Below are 6,041 nucleotides of genomic sequence, written 5' to 3' on the forward strand. Positions count from 1 at the left end.
TTGCCAACATTGCAGGAGACTAAACTTGGTTGGATAGTATCAGGAAGCATTGATAGCTCGGAGAATAAGCGTGCAGCTTTAGCCGCTTTTGAAAATTCCTCGTGCATCTCTATTGACGATTTTCGACCCACAACGCTGGAGTACCAAAACTTAGAGCAGCAATGCAGGAAGCAGCTGCTCGAGTGCCAGGTGCAAGTGGAAAAACTGCGATCGGAGAATCAGGAACTGCAGCGCGAACTTTTCCATATATTGAAAACCTACATATCCACGCTAAATGAAATTCAACTTTCAACAATTTCTACATTGTTAAATTTCCTGCCATTCTATGCAATTACAGAGGTTCCCGATGATCAAGACGTAATCACGACAAGCCGCCTTCGTAAAGAAGCGCCGATTGCTGCGTTCGACGATCATCCCAGCGTAGCCGCCAGCTGCGCCCAAGCAAGCATCTTCAAGAGGGCCGTTGGAAAAATAGCGGTTCTGCCCCTTCAGGATGGATCTGTTGAAAGCCTTTGCCTTCCAACGGGGGGTGAATTTTCGGAGCAGAACCCAGCCGATTAGCTGCTTGCCAAATAGCACCAAAGACTATACAATACCAAGATGTTGCATGAGCGACCAAAAAGCTGTTCTATGGCGGGTCCTAACATTAGGTCCCAAAATGCTCGAGGGAGCGCGCGGTGTTTCAATTCCCTTTTCGCCTGTACTTCGTCTCTACCGCGACCCCGCTGCCCATCGGTTTCGTCTGTTCGGCAATGCCTTCACCGTCGAAGCGGTGGTCGCGGATCGCCGATGTCATTGGAGCGGCACAGTGGGACCTTTGGCCGTCTCAGCTTGCTAAATTAGTTAGTTAGTCAATAAATATTTGCACACTGAAAAAATGTTAAACTTTGAGTGCTTATATCTCCTAAACTAAAACTATCTTGAAAATTCGATTGGCAAATTCTCTATTAGATGCGTACATTAAATTTATCTAAAGCACTCATACAATTTTTTTACTATTTCGGCTGAGTCCCCACTGTGCCGCGCCAAAGACATCAGCGACCACGCTGCCCTACGGTTTCGGCACGCAGCACTGACATGCTTTCAGTGCGCTTGTGTGTGAAGCTAAAAGCCGTATATGCTGCGGGCGAAACCGGTTTATGGCCGTGCCCATGATGCAATTATACAAGGTGGTCTCGTCGGCAAAAGTTAGTCCCTTAACGTATGCTAGCAATAAGTGCGAGTGAAGGGCACATAGTATAGTGAGTTTGAGTGAGACGGTATATGTTGATGTTGATTAACCCTTAGCAGGCCCGTGAGTTTTAAAATTTTAAAATAAAATGATTTTACTGATATATTAATATTTAAATTTTATGCAGCCATTAATAATTTTTCTTCAACATTTTTAGTTATATTAAAATGTTCTTTTACATAATATATAAATATTACTTCTAATTCTGTGGTATTTTTTTTACATGCTTTTTATAATTTTGTTGTTGTCGGGACATAAGGGCTAAGAATATATCAAAAAATTCGTCCGTGAACAACCTTCATCATCAACAAGCAAGCATGCACTGACGATAAGGGACAACACGAACGAACTTCGGCTCCCGACGAGACCACCTTGTATAATTGCATCATGGCCGTGCCGACCTAGGACATACACACATATACACAACTACAAGCATATTTCTGGGTTGGCTCGAGCTCGTGCTGACCGAAGCCGAGTAGCACTTCGGAGGCGAAGGTAGCGTTAAAGAGAATTGAAGTACTAGCCCCGCGCGCCCGTACCATGAAGCGTCAAACGAAAATTGAAAAAGCATTTGTTCCTCATGCGACATCTTGGTATTGTATAGTCTTTGATAGCACCTAATTCTTGGCCCTCAGCCGCTTATTTTGTTTGTTACTTATGTCTATGTCACTCATTTGTTTGTTAAAGCTTTGCGCTTGCTTGCCCTGCTAAACGCTCTCTGCCAGCTCGCTCTTCGCTATCTCCGCTTTGCGTCTGCCTACCGACGTCGGCCGAGCGAAGCTGCGCTTAGCGATCGGAGCGGCAATGTAAAGGGCAGGCAAGCCACACTTGCAATTTGGATGTCACGCATTAAAGAACATATCGTAATTTTATTTCTGCGCCGAGTTTTATTTAATTCGAAATAATTAGTCGGCCGATTGGGGATAAAAAACATTATCTCCACAATACTCTTAACCCTTATGTCCCGACAACAACAAAATTACATATAATAATATATAAATAGCATATAAAAAAAAATATGAAAGAATTAGAAGTACAGTAGACGCTCAGAAATTATAACCACTTTGTGAATGACGTGGTTCTAATTCTCAAAAGATTCTAATTTCTAAAGGGATTTTTTTTTTTTCAAAACAATACAGAAAAACTACTCTTTTTATTGTACATGATACAATTTTCAGTGCTTCAGTTTTTTTTCATTTAAACTAAGCTACTGGAATGTTTTTTGGGGTGCTTCAAATTACACATCACTATATACTAGGCAGGCAAAAAACTTCGAATTTTGTCGGCATGCAAGGTTCACCCTTTTTCTCAGCATGCTATGGAAATCATGGCATATAGTAATCTTGTGTGATACCAAACCAGGCTGCCAGGGATGTGGCACTGTTAAATGTCCATGTTAATTCTATGTTAAAGATAGCGCGGTAGAGTTGTCCCCGCACACGCAGAATATGATTGTTTATCTCTTAAAATTGTGCTTACTTTAACAAAATACACATTTAGTCAAATAAAAAGATACCATAAAATAGTTTAGAGACTGATTTGGCCGGAATTGTATGAAATAGAGCACATCAGCATAGTCAAACAAGTACTGCGTGGCCGCGACAACACTGCGCTATCAAGGCATAAAATAATTTACATTTATAAACTGTGCGCTGCGTTTTCCCTCTGGCCGTTTAATCACAACACCATTTGTGGAGTGATTTGCTGCGAGGACTGTTCGTAAAGGCTGGTAAAATTGGAAAAATAACTAAGCAGAACGCAAAAATGCCGCCAGCGTCCGCGGTGACGATGCCTATTGCGAGCAGATGCGTGTGCGGTGGGAGGAGGAGGAGCGGGAGCGCGAGAACCAGCAGGCTCTGGAGGAAACACGTGACGAGATCACCAAGCTGGACGAGCAGCTAGCGGATCTGCACAGTCAGAAGCACCAGCTGTTGGTCCAGCTTAAGAAGGTGCTCAACGAAGATGAAACACGCAAAAAGCAGGCCAAGGAGAATGAACTGTTTGCCATGCAACAGGCAGCGGCTACCGTGGCCACCTCGGTATTTCTACCGACCCTGCGACTACAGCATCACCAGCAACTAGCGAAAGTATGCATACGATTGGCAGCTAAAATCAGCCGCAATTTATCAGAGTTTGTTATCGTTTCAGCCACCGCCCGGCAACTAGTCGGGGAAGCGAGGGCGAAGTCCTTCGCCCCCAATCATGCGTATTACAAGAGCACCGCCAGCTTTGCCCAACAAAGTAAGCCAGACTGCGGTCAAGGGCGGACACTTACAGTGAACGCTGCCAAAGACAGACGAAGACAGATTTGAATTAACGTTTAACCACAACACACTTGACACACAATCGATGCTCAGGGAGCCTTCACTGTACTTGATTAGCGTTGTACTATTATTTGCATGACCAACACCCCAGTCTCTAGCCTCCAGTCCCTCCCAATCATGATATACTCATTTGATTCCGCACACTAATCGCTAACCCACACAGGCACACAACTTATTTTCATTTCGTTATTTGTTTACGATTGATTCGCAGAACACGATGACTACCGTCGTGCCGCGGACTATGCTAGATTATCATGGAACAGTAAGAACCATAATCGATACAACACCCATCCATAGAACACCTGCAACAAAACTAGCACCAACGCATCCATCACAGCCCGCCGCCCCACGTCTAATAAGCACTTTCGCTTCCTCTATGTTGCAGAGACCACGGCGCAGTATCCCAGTACGGGCACCCTGTTCTACCAGACCACCGCAGCGCCGCCAACCACACAGCAGCAGGCGGACGCCCGACTGCCGTCCATCTACAATTACGCCCTGCCCCTGAGACAGGCCTACCATGTGGAGCTGCCCAGTGCTACGGTGAGCAAGGCCTCCGACACTCAGTCTCCGAAGGCTCAGCCGATGCAGGTGCTGCACATCAATCTGGATCAACCGCCCATCTCCAAGTCCGACCTGGTGGTGCAGGCCACCAGTGTCGCCAACAGCTTGTCCATTCCGACGTCCAAGCCGTAGGTGACCATGGAGAAGCTGCCGGAACGATATCACATTGAGGTGAAGCATGACGGTGCGCCACAGAACCATGTACCACCGCCGCCGCATCTGCTGTCGGAGGGCGTGATCTTTAAGCCGATGATGAGTGAGCTCTCAATGCATCCCAATGTGCTGCAAATAAGCACCAGCCAGGTGAGTGGGACAGAACAGAACAGACGATGCTCTGCAACAGTTGGGCCTAACAGAAATATTCTCTCTTTCTATGACAGAATTCCAAGACTAATGGCAGCATTACACAAGGCTTTCCGCCGGGACGGGGAAGCTCAGGCCATGAGGGGCAATTGAACCGACAACAGCTGTCGCTGCTGCCTGGCCAGACGGCTACTCCACCCGTTTCGAGCTCTGGACCTGTACCGCCGGCAGCCGGACAGCAACTGCAATATTCACGACGCTTGTACTAGCTCTACCTTCAGACTCACATCAAGATCCAGATCCAGATCTAGATCTAGACCCCCTTCTATGAACTCACTCAGTAATCAAGATACAATTTTTATGGAGAATATATTGACTACGCTGCCTGTTTGCGGTTAGCCACACACGAAATAAAGAACACAATAATGGCGTCCCTATTTTCCAATCGAATATACAGATTTTTAATTTTTAGTTATCTATGTTGATATGTATGTATATATAGAATGTGTAATATTTATCCGCCTGATACTCTCGCAGAACCAAAGATCTCACAGCCCAGTTGCTTGGCTAGCTGTGGAAACAACTTCCATGCTGATCCGTTCGCGAACGAGGAGGGGGCTTTCATTAGATTTTTCCCTGTGGGGTGGTGGATAAGTGGGATGATAATTTGCGAATTAACTCAAGTGTGACGCATGCTGCTTTCCAAATCCGCGCTACCGAGAGCTTTTCCTTCATCATAATGGCATTTCATTCCCCTTATGGGACAATTCCATTTGTTACTTAATTTGTAATTTGCCATTTGCCAGATGTACGCCACGCTAGAGAGGAAACTGGAAATTCATAGTCAACAAGTGATTCATAATCGTTTCTGTATGGTCAATAATTGGGTTCGGTTGTTCGGTAGTTGTTGTTCTTCTAGAATCTATCTGATCGTCTGGGGGAAATACATTTACATACGGAACGCCATAAGGTTAATTGTACGGAGCACCACTTGTTAATTAGCAATGTCAGCAGCGGGAAAGACAAATATGACGGATACAGTTAGGGCTCGCTGTTTTCGGATCCAAAAAATAAAGTTTCGAAGCCACGTTCTCTACAATTGGATTACGAAATTAATTTGGATACCTGTTGTTGTTGTTGTGTGTCAAGGAAAAGTTACAGACAATTACAACGGATACCTCTCGCCTCCTCTCTGCCTCACCCCCGCTGTATGTAATTAAAAGCGGAAGCCATGGCCGAAGCCATAGTAGGGCCAACCAGGCCTTGTGGCTGGGGTGGGGAAAACTGCCGTTGGAGCCCCAACTGGTTGCACGTAAATACTTTCAGGCGCAAACCTGTTCCCTCTTTAAGCAACGCCTACGACAGTGCACAAAACCGCAATATCGTGAAAGTCGCGGGGAAATAGGCCCGTTCTCGATTCCCTTATCGCCATAATTGCTTCAAAGCGACAGCCTATTGATTTGATTATTGATGATATTTAGCCACGATCGATTGGTAAAGCCTCTTTTAATAAATTTTTGTGGAATCGAAATTGAGAAAACTGGCTTCAAATCTTACTGTTCACAATCTCCCAATCTCTTGGGCCGCGGGGCCGATTCACAATCATTACGTACGGGTAG

General features: G+C 45.4%; 1 pseudogene; it reads left to right on the forward strand.

Moving 5' to 3' along the window:
- The first annotated feature begins 2,518 nt into the window (after nucleotides 1–2,518).
- LOC117190202 lies at nucleotides 2,519–4,872 on the forward strand (annotated as a pseudogene).
- The last annotated feature ends 1,169 nt before the right edge of the window (nucleotides 4,873–6,041 follow it).

Source organism: Drosophila miranda (assembly GCF_003369915.1).
Source record: "Drosophila miranda strain MSH22 chromosome Y unlocalized genomic scaffold, D.miranda_PacBio2.1 Contig_Y1_pilon, whole genome shotgun sequence".
NCBI lineage: Eukaryota > Metazoa > Arthropoda > Insecta > Diptera > Drosophilidae > Drosophila > Drosophila miranda.